The sequence below is a fragment of the Pectinophora gossypiella genome, chromosome 3 (assembly GCF_024362695.1).
Source record: "Pectinophora gossypiella chromosome 3, ilPecGoss1.1, whole genome shotgun sequence".
In the NCBI taxonomy this organism is placed as follows: Eukaryota; Metazoa; Arthropoda; class Insecta; order Lepidoptera; family Gelechiidae; genus Pectinophora; species Pectinophora gossypiella.
This window is the reverse complement of record NC_065406.1, coordinates 9782856-9799790: the sequence shown is the minus strand read 5'-3', so window position 1 is coordinate 9799790 and position 16935 is coordinate 9782856. Positions and strand designations below refer to the sequence as shown.

The following is a 16935-nucleotide window of genomic DNA, read 5'->3' as shown; positions in this document are numbered from 1 at the left end:
ATTGGTATCTCGCTGGTATGCTAGCCGTTTGACGTGTGCTGTGAACTTAATTCTGTCAGGTTATTGGCCGATATAAAATTTTTAGATTGTTTTAGATTTCTGCCTAAAATTTACGTTTGTTTTCAGTGAATAAGAAAATCACATTTATTATTGCAGATAAAGCTCGCAAATCTAAGTTGGGAACAGCTCTCAAGGACGAGTCGCAACATTAGGGCACATAAACAGTAAGACGGTCCCTAGTGCCTCGTATAGCCGACGGAACCTTACGTCCTGAGTCCTTATCACCGCGTTATTGGAAACTGAAATCACCTATCAATTTACTGTCCTATTTTTGTTATCATTTAGGTCCCGTGACGAGTGGAAACGTTTCATTTCGAAATATACAGAATTTCCTATGTGTATGAATAAATATTTTGTGTAAATAGTTGAATGAAACGAATGGTACACATTGTGAGCGTTGTTTTAATTTCAGGTAGGTATTTTGAAATAAAATATTTACGATATTTTATGGTATTAAATTATTAAGGTTGGTAGTAGGACTGGCAGAGAAAGACCTAGAAGGACGTACATTGACCAAATGGGGAAAATGGTTTAGTACCATCTACTCTGAATAGGCTGGTGTGTATGAAACGATTGATAAAGGTAAAGGAAGCAACAGAAGTGTGTCAGGATCGACGCAAATAAAATTCCATAGTCCCTGCTTAGCCCGGTGGGAAATAGGCGTGAGTTTATGCATGTATATTATTCAATCAGATTAAAAATAACCTGAAACCTCTTATTAGCATAATAATAACCTTGCTAACTACGAATAAATAATATTGCTAATGAGGCAATACAAGTCGATTCCGCACATTTTTTTTGACGTGACATATTGTAGATTTGCCGCAGATGGCATTAACTACTTGGCCGGATAAATGGGGAGCGCTGACGGCTCTCACCCGGTACAACGTCTAAGACAACAGGCCTGAGGGTTTCCAGTTGGGCAATTACGCACAGATAGGTAGGTATAATTTGTAAAATAGCTACTCGTACATACGTTAGAACGAAAGGTTTGAGTTTTAATCTTGTCTGCGCAAATATTGTTTGCATTATAATATACTTACTATATGTATTCGTGTTTGTGTTCGTCAGCCCGACACGTGGGATGCCGAGGGACGTTCTGCGGCGTATTTTCCTCTGTGAGAAATATAAAGTTGACGTGACAACAAATGTAACTGTTCCTCGTCCCCTGTATGAATACACAGCCGCCATTGACTGTCTATTGTCGGCATTGGGCCTTGGGCCTATATTCATTCCAAATTATATAGGTTAGGTCGTCAGGTATCTACTACCAGGCGTGGTAGTTAATGTACTGCATAAATATGTGTGTAGAATGAAACTTTTATCAGTTTTCCCGAATGTTTACTAGATTATAAGAATTATCCGAGCCCGTAGACCTCATTGCTCTCCATCAAGTGACATATTTATGAACATAGTGACGTACGATTTTGAATAAAGCCTGCCCAGAAATAATAATAACTCTTTGACTCTGCTTCTTACGTAATCTTAATTAGCGTATTTTGTCCCACTTTTGGCTTCCTTCCTTTGATCCTTTGGGTGCAATTATATATCGTGCCAATATATATTTTTTATAATAACCACTATGTCTAAATTGGAGATGTCCTTAGAAAAGGTTCAGTAAGATCTACTCTGAACCGACGTGCGTGTATGTGTGTGAATGTGGAGGAAGCAAGAGAAGTAGGTATGTCAGGACACAAGCAAATGTAATTTCATAATCTCTGCTTACCTCGGTGGGAGATAGGCGTAAGTTTATGTATGTACTTACATATGTATATATGTACATTAGCCATAACAATTGAATATATAACAACAGGGGGATTAAATGGCCACATTGAAGCAATTCACCTAAGAAAGCAATATTGCAATTTGACATTTGCGCATATTAAAAGGTTTGTAAGTTCGCAATGCAAACAAGTGTTAAATAGCAATATTGTTTTCTTAGATGAATTGCTTCGATGTGGCCATTATAACCCCCAGAACATTCTTGTATTCAATGTGTATTTTTGACTTCGGGTATAAACTGGCGAAGATTTTTATGTGTTTGATCAAGGTTTTAAAAGTAAATGTGTTGCAGGCGCGCTGGAGGGAGGCGCGCTGGGCGGCGGCGGCGGCGGCGGCGCGTTCGCGCTGCGGGCAGCTGGCTCGCCGCCCGCGCCCAGCCTCGGCGCCAGCCGGCACAGCCTCATAGGTACTTACATCTGATCCGTATATTGTGAATGTGGCCACTGACATGAACATTTGCTCCATTTGACTATTCTGATAATTAGGACGTTAGTGAGTGTAAATATACTAAAAATAGAACCATTTGCCTTTTGACTAGGCTTTTAGACATACTCACATCGAACGATTATTCTTGTTAGTTGCCATATTAAGAATATTAGGCTGGTTTCAGACTGGTATGGACTCTCTGGCGCGGCCTCGTGTGATTTACATGAGAAAAGTGTTACAGTTTTACAGGTCCCTCGGTACACAGGTTTGTAGGCCGACAGTCCGTACGGACTGCATACCCTGAACCCAGCCTTAGTATATTCACAGCTGAGAATTATGAACGCTCAACTTCATACATTATCCTTCTCAACTGCGAGATTATTATGAGTATGTATGTAGCTGAGTATTCACTAAATTAGATTCTGTAAAATGATTATATGACAACAGGCCGCAGTTTTGTTTTAAATATAACACGACCCTTTAGACACCTTTCTCTGTCCGCTTATCTATTTTGTAAAACTCATTTTGAACCTAAACCTACGACTATACTTAAACTACAGCTATGTTATATATATATATATATATATATATATAATAAATAATATATATATATATACTTTACTTAATATATATATACTTTTGCTTTGCCTTTATCCGAATCTAAAGACGAGTGATGTTTTACTGTAGTATTATTAATTTTATTACGTACCTCATAGAACATTTATATGATGTCGTTACCTACCTCAAACTTACATTAATGTAACCTGTATATTGGATTCATTCTCTGTACTACAAAGTATAACTTCTAACCCTTATATACGCTTAAATGTATCTAGGTTTCTGCCTTATTGACAACGCCTTTCCATTTTACTGCACTCTAGAATATATAATGAGATATAAAGTGACACACAGACAGAACCTCATGTGTACCTGCCTAACTTACTTACACCATGCGTTCACACCTTTCCAACACAATTACGATTAAAATGACTTATAGTGTTTTACATACTTTGCTTCTCAGATTTAGTGAAACATTAAAAAGTAATTCCCTAAAATAAAAAGAATATCCGAAATCAAAACATTCAGTCATAAGTGGACTGTTCGCTTTTTGTAATTGATATTAGGAACTGTGTTTTGTTGATATCTATTAATATAATTCTGTGAAACATGTTACGATATCTCCGTAACTCAATATCCTATAATTCCATATCCTTTCGCTTTTGATAGCCACTTGTATTACATTTCTTGCGAAACATTTGCTCCTTGGTTTCCCCTCAGACTGCAAACCATTTTACCTCTCTTTACCTGAAATTGGTCCACTTACCTCTACCGGTGCATGCTCTTACTCTTACCTTAGTTTTTACCTATTCTTCGCGATAGCTGTTCCGTATCCAGACCACTTCGCTTTTTAGTCTATTTGTTTCGACCGGTGTCTCCATTTCTTTCCTGTTGCTACCGTATGTATCAACTTTTGCTTATCTTTTTCTCTTCTTTGTTTTTATTCTCGCTTTATTTGTTACTAGGAGGGCACAGAGAGGCACAGAGCATCGCGACTCTGGCAGATTTTCGTAGCTTCTTATCGCCAACGCCTTCCGCATACATGTTGGCAGATGAGCGTGAGTTGTTTATGTTGCCATTCGCAAGCATTTGATGTGTGTTATCTTGGAAAGTTCGTAAAACTTGTTCATGTCATATAGTTCGTGTGTCACCCTTCATTGTTGTATGTAGTTTTAAGGCCACATCACACTAAACGTCTTCGGACGTGGGTTACGTCGTAGGTACGCAAAATGCGAGCTGATCGTAACGTTATATATGACGTCAAGAAGAATTTGTCGTGTTCATGATGTTCGGCCAACTTGCGTTTTCTGAACCTGTGATATGGCCCTTAAATTAAGTCGTTGTCTGTGGGTTGTGTTGTGTTCGTAATCCCTTACGTTGATTTAGTATCAATTTCCCGGTGTCGTATTCCCAGTGACAGTTAAACGAAAATCCATATATTGTGTAACATTGTGTACCTACTGCCATATAACCCTGTAACTTTATTGGAGTTTCATTTCTATCTGCATGTTGGATAAAACATATTCGTCGCAAACATTTTTATGCATGTTCAATCCCAAAAGCCATATCCAACATTTTAATAAAATATGTGTATGGATCCGGAAATATGTCAATTTTTAATGTTATTTCTGTAAGTTATAAAATAACCATAATATTTTTGCGTCGTTTTATATTTCACTATGTTTCCGTGACAGAAATCATAACGTTTGACATTGTAATATATACATATTGGCCCCGATTCTTGCAGACACCGCCTAATTTTATTTTAAGTTATATCCGTCATTTTCATATCCGTCGAAAAGGAAAGGGACAGATGATTCACAGCTCTTAATTTTAGGAAGAATGAGTAAATGAATGAATAACCCGGGCGAATCAAAAAGGCACGTCGCTGGTATGCAATCCGTTTGACGTGCAACTGTGTCGGGTTATTGACTGATGTAAAATTTTTAGACGGTTGGTTTAGATTTGTGCTTAAAATTGACGTGTGTTCCATAAATTTTATGCTTATCGATTACCCGTCCCTTTCCTTTTCGGCGGATAAGAAAATGACAGATATAACTTAAAATAAAATTAGATGGTATTTACAGGAATTAGCACCAATGCCATACTAAGTTTTACTCTAAATGCACATATACTTATTTATGGTAAAAGTAATATCAAATAAAATGCTCAAAACTAAAGTTAAGTAAGGCGAATACTTGGAGGCTATCCGTAGACTTTACATGTACCTAAAGATTATTATAGTTCGAAAGAAAAATGACACTCGGGAGTAAACATTTGATTATTGTACCCTGGCAACACACATATCCGACCTGAAAATGTCTTTAAATAATAAAGTTGTTTTACCTGAGCAACTAGAGTTTATTCCCAGTTTATTCAACTGGCGCTCTTTTCTAGTGTTGTGTTATTCAGGCAGCCTTACGTTCTAGCCAGCTCGATGGTATATGATTTCGTTCTACTTTGCCCTCATAATATGTTACTTAGGTATAACAAGTGCGACGCTGTCCCGACTGCCGGCGCTATCCCTAATGCGCATATTTTCCCCGCTCGCCGCAAAACCGCGTTTCCCTCGATTGTTCTGGTTTAATTTGGCGGCATAGTTTAATTAACAGGATTCCAAGTCGTATGTCCTGAGGAAATTGATGAGTTGTGTAGTGTGAGGGGGGCGCGAGCGGGGGACGCGTCTCCTCGTAAATCTACGCTACGTGGGCTGGCCTGGCTCTTGATTAATTTATTTTCAGAGGAAACCTTGTAACTCATCTGAAAAGCGTTATTTAGGGGGATTTCGTTACACTCACCGTCTTCCCCTAATTTCTTGTGTCGGGTCTTATGAATATTCCGTCATGTTTTCGCAGTAGGTATTGAATTGAGGGTATTTATCATCCTTAACGACGTTCTGTTGGTGTTAAGTCAATTGGTGTATAAATAAGAACAGGGGATTTTTATCATTTTGTTTTTCTCATCCGACATTTTAAGGGATGAAAAGAAATCATTTCGGAAATGCAGTTGGTCATATTTATTCAAATAACCTCCTTCTTTTTTGAAGTCGGTTAAATAGCGTAATTGTTCGGCTCTAATAGGGATTGTGGGCGTTATTTAAATTGTTTCTGTTTTACAAAAATGTGTGTTGTATCACAACAAAAGAGTGTGTTATTCTAAAAAAGTTGGATGTAAGTTCACGCGGGTGTAGGAATAGCAATTTCCGTAACAATGTGGTGGGCACTGGCCCCTGCAATATTCCCTCCCTGGAGGCTACTCGTTAAAACTTGCTACACTGTACGACTTCTGTCAAAAAGATCGTCGTGTCTTTTGCATTGTTTCTTTTAAATGTACAGACATAAATCCTTTAAAAGAAAATAATCCGTATTCCCTCATTTAGGTAGCTACGTATAATAATGCGAATAAACATTTAACTTAAACTTCGAGCCCGTAAGTTATGCTGCTTTTTTCATTTAAGTACTTATATTATTTACTTTACAATTGATTCATACAGAAAACATCATGTTCAAAAGGTAGGTATGGTCTTAATATAAGTAAAAGGAAAACCTGTTACTTAAATAGTTGTTTGCATTTTGCAACAGTGTCGAAATATCGGGAGTCTTATATCCCTACTTTAAACGCGGTAAGAACCCGTTATTATGTGTTTTAATTATGATAATAACCGCGTAAACTTAAAACAATGTATAATAATAACTTGTAGGTATTGATCAGTGTAGAAGGTTCCCAAAATAACCTGAATTATTAATTAAGGGACCATTACTACTATCCCATTAGTAACGATACATACATATCGCTACATATTCAATTTTAGAGGGCTTTGAACCTTCTAGTAAACATGGAATTATTAATTTGGATACTATGTTATGTATGGAATTTTCTAATTGGGTTGGAAAATGTTCAATTTGCTCTCACTAAGCAAATTAATTTATAGCTACTAATATTTGTTGATTGAAAACTTTAAGCAATGTCGGGAGCGGTCAGATTTTCTACCTAGCTACCTGTCGAACGAAAACGACAGTCAATTTTTATACTCAGTTTTAAGATAGAATAGAATGAACAGGAAAACAGACTACATAAGGTCGGTTTTACCACCGAAATAGACGCCGAAAATACATCTCAACGTAAAGAAAATAACATAAATATACACTTAGCATCTACATTGCCTCACGTATATTGCACTTAATAAGATATTAACTAGATTAGAAGCAATCAAGCTATATATACAGAGTTATGTTGGTTCGTTATTGATTAGATGTATTTAGTTATAATGGCTTGGCTCGGGACGACTCCCGATGTTGGAATTAATTGCTCCTCTCGCCGTGTTTATGGCTTACAAGCCTAGTGTGATGCGGACGTGTAGACCAGGGAAATGGGCTGATTAATCGTAAACTGGATTATTAGAGCAGTTACCTATTATGATTAGTTTACGATCCACGTACAGTCCGAAAACAAAACTTTCATAATACTGGATATGTTTATATGATAGAGCCACACATCAGATCTGGTTAAGTAGTGACTCCTAAACAAATCGTCGTTAAGTCACATCAAAAATGTCTTATATCATGCAACCTAGTCTTGGGCATTGGCGACCTACAGAACGATCTACTGAAATAAATAAGAAAACTTCAGCTTCTAGTTGTGATTGTGTAGTTTGAAAAAAATATTTTTATCAACAAATAGCTTCCCATATTGACCAAACTACGTTTCCGTTAAAATCGTCAAAGAGTGCTACATAGGTTAGTAAGTAATAATATATAACATTTTATTACGTAGCCAACACAAAAGCGTTTATAATAAACATTTTCCGCATCAATATCCCCGCGAGCAATCACCGGTTTTGTGTACACTGGGGTGTCAATGCAATTACTATTATAATATATGCGGCTATTGACGTCACTGCAGAGCAAGATACATACATGTGCAATACAAATGCTGTTTTACGTAATGCAGGTGCCATTCGCCGCAGGCATTCAGCCTATGACACGTTAAAACTTATCATAGCCATCGGACAGTTTTGTAAAACGATAATAATAAATCGTGTGTACACAATCGGTAATGACGTCAGATGACCAATGGAAATAAATGGTGCAGCCGGGATGTTTTATCGTTCCCAAGCGGGTTTATGGATTCAGCGGCTATGCTTGTTTGTTTATTCAGCGGTGTTCTCTATTGACGTAAGGAGCAATAGAGAGACAGCTTACGAATTTTATTCAACGAGTGTTTGTTTTGTGATTCGAGAGGTGGGAATTTTATACAGTGTGCGCGGGGCGTAGGACGTGCTTCTCGTCCGGGGCTGCATCAGCATAACGGGCGCCCGGGCGCATGGCCGACGCGCGGGAACGTGCCGGAATGCCGTCGTCTCAATACACCCTCGTTATCGCCCAATCGTTCGGACTTGTATTCGGCACAATATCCATTTTTTACGACTCAAAAGCTGAAAGACTGATCGGAACAAATCGCCTTTTACTGGAACTCGTTGATTACAATCGTTTCTGCTATTTCGTCGATATCATTCACCAGTTTATTATGCTGCAACCTAATTGTGACTCGTTGGTATTCATCCGGTGTCCATCCATACTCTGTGCAAAATTAGATCGATACAGTTTTATTTATAAATGAACTGAATCGGAGACAGTCAATAGTTGTATAAAATCATCCCAACATTTCAACAAAACGATAAGGGTAAATCCTTTTACGGATATCGCTAAGTCTCGTTGACGTGTGTCTAAGGGTGGTTTATAGCTCGTAGGCAACGATTTTATAAAACAATTTTCATTGAAACTACCAACGCTAAATTCGTATGGATAAGTGCAAAACATCTGGAAGGCGAATTTCTAACACGCAGCCGGCTTTGGGTGGAACTTCATCAATTAATATTCGATATGTAAGTATAACTTGGGTAATGGATAGATTGTGGGTGGAATATCCTCTGATTGATAGCGATGTGGCCGCGGGTCGACCGCTGTCGGCCCCTGTCACGGAATTATTGTCCATGCCAAACCGTTTACCACTAGACTCGAACACGACGAAATTGTTTCCCTGTTTTATTCTTGATCTCATTTCTGATGATACGGGACGAGTCGAAAGAAATATTGGATTGTGTAGTAAACATTTATTTTACATATTGTGTTGAGTGCGCAGGTTGAGTGGTTGTATTTGGTGCGATTTATCGTCGTACATAGAGACGATACTATGAACGACGTCATTTTTATTTGGTACTTCATTTTTACTTTTGTGAGCCGTTGTAGCCCAGTTGGAAGAACGATTGACTCTCATTATGAGGTCTCAGGTTCGAATTCCAGCACGGGCCTAAACCAATGACTTTTAGAGTTTGTTTTACAATTAGTATTTGGATTATAAATGATTGGAAACATCGTGAGGAAACCCACATTACCGAGAAATGCGTTTCGGAGTTATGTGTCTTAATCTGAATTAGTTTGGTTTTTATTGGGTTTGAAGGTCAGCCAGGTAGTCGCTTCTATAAAAAACTGGACCTGTTAAATCGTCAGGTTAGTTAAGCGGAACTCTTGAGAAACGGGATAACGCTAGGAAGATGACTTCTGTTTTACTTTTGGTGTTTATCCTATAGTACGTGCAAATGTTCAATTACTTATACCACTTACTCAACATGAAACTTTATAGTTGGACATGAAAGAAGTGTTACAACGAGGGAAATGAGAAACTATACGTTACTGCGCTCCGCTGTCAAGAAAGTTATAAAATTGAATCATAATTTACATTTGAAGGCCGAATATAAGGAAAGGCATACGAGTTTCATTCATTTTACGAGGTGATCCGAATGTTGGCCGCGGGTTTAATAAAACTTGAGGCTATACGGTAGAGCCGCGGTATAAAATATGATGTTGCTGTAATGCAGGGCGTAAAAGTTTGACGGCATACCCTCAATATCCGTGATATGCCGCGCGATCTACGCGCCTGTGCCCGGCATAACTCTCTGGTAGTAACGCTAGGTGCGTCGGAAAATGCTGAAGGTGAACGCTTTCAGAACCTACTCTATGACAAAAATTCTATTACCGTTACAAAGTACTGGCGGTTACATGGAAAATGTACGTTAGAAAGATGTCTTGCACATACTTACAACATACCTACAACTAAGTTTTATAACTTTTCAGTGAATAAATTAACATGTAGGTAAGTATTCAAAAGCCACAGCGGAGCTTGTGTGAGACGTACGTCGACCTTATTTTCCACAACGATATTCGAAATCTAAATAAAATTTCGAGAAATTCATTTTCGGAGGTATGTGTTCTAACCTGTATTGGGCTGGTTTTCCCTTCGCGGGTTGGAAGGTCAGACAGGCAGTCGCTTCTGTAAAAAGCCGAACGTGTCAAATCTTCAGGTTAGGTAAGCGGACTCTGTGAAAAACGGGATAGTGCTAGGGAGATGATGATATATGCAATGTATACGTTTTTACAATAAGATTCCCATTGACATTCAGAATTTGCCTTTCAACTGTTTTAAGACAGTAGTTAAATAAAAACTATAAAAATAAAAAGGTTAGTTAGTAATTATTCAGAAGATATGAATGCATGGGATTAACTGTCTGAGAACTGATATTAGGCAGCTAAATTACTCAATTGTATACCAATATTTTATGTTTTTTTTTAAAGAACGTCTAGGGCCCTGTGCCGAGGTTTTTCTTGCAGCTTCTTTTCCCCGGCTATACAAGTTGTGAGAAGCTGCAGTAGTTTTAGGCGGATGAGACGTTCGTTATGTAAAATTGACGATTCAAAGTGTAACTATGTTACCTATCGAATAAAGATATTTTTGAATTTGAATTTGAAATCTAATTAAAAAACCTGATTCAAAACTTAAGCTGCTTACTTTTATAACACAGTTTAGATACTTCTCAATTAGATTTTTTTAAACCTAACGAAACTGTTTATTTAGTTACAAATCAATGGATTTTATATCACTTAAATGTGTTAAGCGTCCCATTCCACTGTATCCAATAATTCTGTAGTAATCATCCTTATCGGGGTAATCGAAACTTTCCTCATTTTTGGAGGTTTTATCACCGCAAACCGCCCATTTAGCGGCGTTTACAATCCCATGGGATTTATCTCGTAGCCAAAAGGAGGGCTTACAATAAATAAAGAAGCATAAAAGGGAAAGGTTTATTCACTGATTTGAGTATTACGTATTTGACTCGAATAAAAAATACTGGAGATCTCAAAAATACTGGAGATCTCAAAAATACTGGAGATTTGCGCTGATGCTGTTTGTCTGTATTTTATTTAAATAAACTTAAATATTAATATACTTATTTCCAAATATTTTCTTTTGCTATAAGTAGATAATATAATAATACCTAATGTATTTTTAAAGTGATTTAAGTGCAATAAAGAGTTATTGTATTTTATAATATGGTCACGTTACTATCAAACCGCTTGCAGTCAGCACTCTCGGCATGTCACGGGAGCAAGCTACAGAGGCTGCAAAGGATCCCGAGGAGTGGAAATCTATCATTCGGGTCCTACATCTCAACAGGAGGTAAAAGGATTAGAAGAAATAGACTACCAAACGTAATATCACTAACATGCTTAGTGACTTTTTTATGTATGGTATAGTGGGTGTAGTTGTTGGATTGTCGCGATAATCTATTATAACCATTTCGCGTTCATCCTTTACTATAAAGATATTATCTTAGAAAATGAATGAAGCTATTAGTTTAATTATGATCCCTCATTTAATTTTTGAGCTAATTAGCAAACGACTTGATCGCTAATGATAAATGGCGTTAATAGAGTTACTCTAAGTCCGAAAGAGGTTGTTAGTTAGATTCCATAAATCCTGGGCCGTGGTTAATTATTTATCTTAATTCACCTTCGCGACGATGAAGATTAAAATTAGAAGATTTAAACACGGGATATAAGGTTCAGGTACTTTTATTAAAGTTTGAATTCAAGTAAGACAAGAAACTGATGATAGGTCTAAAATGATTTATCTATATCTATGAAATTGCTGTTTGTATAGAAAAAATCAAAAAATATATTTGTTTATTGAAGGCCATTAATGGGAGTTGTGGTACCCCACATGGAAGAGGACCTCATTGTGAAGTTAAAGGTTCGAATCCAGCACGGGCCTAAACTAATGAATTTCGAATTCGTTTATGAATTCATGTTTGTTATGTAGATATTCCCACAATCCCGGGAAATGCGTTTCGGGATATATGTGACCAAAACCTGCATTTTTAGTCGAAGCTCCTGTGTTTTTTTTTTTCGTTTTTCCGTATGTTGTCGTGAAAAGGGGGTGGTCTTTCGGTTATTTGCAGGATATTTATTTATTTATTTTATTTATTTATAAGAAACAAAGTTGTACAAATTAATTGTTGAACTCTGATAAACCAAACTAAGCACACAGGCCTGTGACTTGGTAATCAGGGTTCGGCCATATAAGTTGAGCTATAAGAGTAAACTTATATAATGTAAATTAAGAACTAATACAGTAAAATGTCAATTTTACTATTGAACTTTAGACTACCCAGTATTAGAGAACACCAATATCATAGATAAAGGCAATTATAATTCAGTTAGAAAATCTTCTGAACAACGATGGAATAAGGAAACATGTTCAAAAAGTTTCTCCGCAAACCAATACCAAAATATAGACTTTGTAACAATATCCACTTTCGTAGTACGGCTGTTTTTCCGTGATATCAATTTTGCGCCGTCCCGTATGACTGTGGTGGAGAAATTAAGAGGAAGTGAGGAGTTATTAAGGAATACACAAGGTGGTTCTAGTCGCGATGCATGGTTCCGTGTAACAGGTGTAAAGGGGTCATATTTTACCGTGCGGACATGCCGCGACCGGCCAAGGTCGACCTGGAAAAAATAGTAACAATAGGTCTTTCGGACTGACGCGCAGATAGGTGGAATTTTGTCATTCGAAGCGTAACTTTTTGAGGTAGAAATAGTCTGCTGTGTAAAGTCGATAGAATAGATAGATAAAAACATTTATTTGGTCACATACAGACACACACGCATACAAAAAGAAAAAGATTAGATACAGACAACCAATCAACAGAGACGGAGCTCTGTAATAAACACGCCAGGTATGTATGTGTGCTGCACCAGCGCAAATCGGTCATAGCTCAGCGCAAGTTTTGCTCTTACGAACAAAACGCTGATTTAAATATGATACTAAGTAGGTAAATCTTCGTCATAGTTAGGACATCACGGCGAAATCGTTTTAAAACGAGTGATCAATTTAAAAAGCTTCTTGTACTCTATATATCAGGCTGCCTAATGTGCCTTTCTGTATCTGTTGTCCTTATTTCTGTATCTTGTGGCCATTGTGCTTAATAAAGTATTTTATCTATGTATCTATATTGTAAGGTCATTTTCACAAAAGGGCAATAAAAAAAGTTACATGTAGTGTTACCAAATATTTTCGATAGGTTATAATGATTATATTGTTTTTGCGTCAGAACATAGTGCTAATGTGCCATACGCTATCATTATGTATTACAGATATCACCTCTTAACACTACACACACATTGGTTATAAAAATCGCTAAACCAGAATGGAAAATTAAATATTATTTTAGACGCTACTACACTGAATATCATTCAAATTTGTAAAACTAGACAGACTTGTGTGAGAACTAATGCAGTTTAGAAACAACATTAGCAATTGGAATTTTAGACCAAAATTGTAAAAGTTTAGTTGGTCTCGAATTTCTACAGAAGCTAAGAAGCGTTTAATTAACTAAATTGAAATTACTTTGTAAGCGAAGAAATCAATACTGTAAGTCGATTTAACAGGAAATTAATTTATAAATTAGATGTTCCCGTTGGAGATGACTTAATTATTTTATTTGGTGCCAGGGTGCTTACTCATTTGGCACCGCCTTTGGAAACGACCGAGTAGTGGAGGTGATTTATACAAAGCGCGGTGGCGCATTCTTGAATTGATATTGGCTTTTCTGGTGTGAATTACTATAGGTTTGCCACAGACGACATTAAATTGGACAAATAAACAGTAACATAGTATGATTTGCCTGAAAACAGCATTCAAGTAATACAGGACGCTGCGATACTTATTCAGAGAGCCTCCTTAGAAATAAATTATAGTTAGGTTGTTTTGTACTTATTTGGAAAAAGTCCCCTGCAACATTCTTGGTAATAAGTTACTTACATCGTTACTTATGCAACGTAAATAATATCGTTAATAATATATATTTTTAATGGTTTTGATAGGTACATACTCGTAAGCTTTTGAAGTTTTACGAGTATATTCCTTGAGAACACATTGAATAGACTTTATCCGGGAGGAAGAAGAGTAATCATTTTGATAGGATATTCAGAAACGTAAGATTCCTATTCTATTTTCATAAAGGTGTAGAGTATTCGCCACGAGGCAATTTTATTCATCTCAAATAAGCATTAACCGACGTTTTGTTGAGAGCCCCTTGAATTTCTCCCCTGAATATTTTGGTGCAGAAAGGCCCATAAAGTTTCATTAGGGTTGGAAATTCTTGGATACAACTTAACACAAAGGAGTTATGGAGCTGAAGGCATCTGAAGTGGCGACCCTGGCTCTCTCGGCGCAATCATTATCATTGCAACGCAGACTTGTTCATATTCTACTTTATTAAGTTTATGGCTGGGTTTAAACTACCTTAACTTTACACTTGAATACTAGGTATTCTCCTGAAATGGAATAGTGTTTTAACGTATGTTCTAGAAGTCCAGAGTAATGTCTTTTAATCAACTTCTGCAAAGCGCAATTAGCTCGACTTAACTTAGTCGTAAAATAATAAGTAGATTTATAGGAAAATGCTTGAAGAAAACTTCATAGAGTCAAACCATGGTACCTACATGTCATAATTAGGTACCATTTTTTAATACAATGTGTCTTTGCCTGTCTAGTATGTTTTTTTTTTAATTTAACTATTTGTCTGTCTGTACTTAAGACAAATTAACGGACGATTTCAGTTTCCAGTAGTAAGTTAGTTAGAAAGAGCAGGCAAGTTAAAACCGCAGTAAAGCAAAACGCTCACTCTCAGAATTTAATAATCGTGGTCCAATCGCACGACTGGACGATCTCGGTTTATAATGGTGAGATCAAAGGGAAGAGCTTTAATTATTATCGGCTTTCATCTCAGAATTTCAAAATCGTCATATTTTATGACCATCATAATATGTTCTATGACATTGCCAGTAGTACATTAGACTAAGTTTACGAGTATAATGCGTTACTTGTAATTAAGGCATTATATTATGATTATTATAAATTATGATTAAATTATTAATAAAGTAAGATTTCCTTGGAAAGAAATATACCTATACATAACGTACTATTGTGTTTCCTCTTCTATCAAAGGTACAAGTCGTGTATAAGCCAAAATCTTGCAAATATAATGAAACACGAGGTAAAGGAATGTCACGTCTTCAAAGAAGCGTCAAATAAGTCAATCGTGTTTCGCGACTTTAGTCCTTATCACGTTAGAGATCTGCAATGCACAAAATGAGAAAATCACGAGAATTTTTCATACTTACAGATTACCTTTATTTTTAGTGGAAATACTGGTGTGAATTACTATGTAGCATATACGAAGCCTCTTGTGTGTGTAAAATGTTGCCAGCCACAGTAAATACGCCACCGGGTTTTCAAGTAACAAGTATGAATGGTGGCTGTTGCGGCGGATATACCGGTGCATTTTGCGCCTAATTTGTATCTCGTGTGAACAGCGGCTCCGGGGAACGATACAGAATTCGTATGAAAAATAAATGTTTCGTAAATAAAAATATACGAAGTTTGAGTCGCTGATTACTTGCACGTGTCGGCACGTTATGCGTCACGTGACGCTCATCTCTGAGGTCCCTGTGGTCTCTTCCGTGGTCAACTCTATCATTACTGAGAGCGTGTCGCCATTTGCATTATTATTTCAGGAGCTTTCTGTTCAGGAGATCCGCTAGTTGATTAACCAAGTGTAGTTAAAGCGTTGTCTGGTTCAGTAGTCCCTTATGTACAGGCGACGTGCATAAACTCACGTCCATAAACCACGAGGCGTGACGATAATCATTCAAGCGACACGTATCATTCAAATGTTATAGTTAAGTGTCTCGATGAGGAAGAGCTCGATGGCGCAGCGGTTAATGCGCTCGGTGTGAGATTGTTGAAGTTAAGCAACTTTTGCAAAGGCCGGTCATAGGATGGGTGACCACAAAAAAAAAGTTTTCATCTCGAGCTTCTCCGTGCTTTGGAAGGCACGTTAAGTCGTTGGTCCCGGCTGCATTAGCAGTCGTTAATAACCATCAATCTGCACTGGGCACGCGTGATGGTTTAAGGACCGATCTCCCTATCCATCCATAGGGAAGGCCCGTGCCCCAGCAGTGGGGACGTTAATGGGCTGATGATGATGATGAGTTAAGTGTCTCTCCTTTTTTTTGTAGTAGTATTGTAGATTTGCCGCAGATGTCATTAACTACTTGGCCGGATAGTTTCTCTCCCTAAACCCGTGCGAATATGAGATATATTTCATGTGCCATACGTAGTATGTATTTACATATTGCCCATGTTTTCAGTCGGCTCCACTGCGCTAAGAGTTTGATTAGGTGCGTGGTAGACGCGGCGTGTACTCACCTCGCAGCCAGGTCCCGGCGGATCATTACTGCGGGCCTCATATTTGCATGATTGTTGCTAACGTTGTCGGACAAATTGGAATACATAATCAGGTTTCTACCTACAGGACCTTACTGGTAGCTTTGATTTCCAGAATAGAATTTTTCATATGCACCGTCTAATTCTTATGCAGCGGAAGCGCTATGAGGGGTTTGGGGGTATCTATTGATGTTATAATTCACGTGCATTTTTTTATCTCATCCATTAGTGATTTCAACTGTTTTCGATTGAGATATTTTCCATTCCATACATACATACATACATAAACTCACGCCCGTAATCCCAAATGGGGTGGGCAGAGCCAGAAGTAATCAAAGACAACTTGCAGCCACTGTTGATACGAAGTCCTAAGATGGATATGATGAACCTTATGGTGATAAGGGATCAGCCTATCGCCCATAACATTAGTCCATCATGTTAGAGGACGCAATCCCTCTGTCGGTTTCATTCCATTTTGTT

The 16935-nt window shown here is 37.5% G+C and overlaps 1 protein-coding gene across 1 annotated transcript in view; it reads left to right on the top strand.

Moving 5' to 3' along the window:
- Positions 1–2226: 2226 nt before the first annotated feature.
- LOC126381794 (cyclic nucleotide-gated cation channel alpha-3-like) overlaps positions 2227–16935 on the top strand; it is a 116119-nt gene continuing 101410 nt past the window's right edge. The window contains exon 1 of the mRNA XM_050031280.1: positions 2227–2248. The gene's annotated coding sequence lies outside the window, so the exon portion shown is untranslated. The remainder of the gene's footprint in view (positions 2249–16935) is intronic.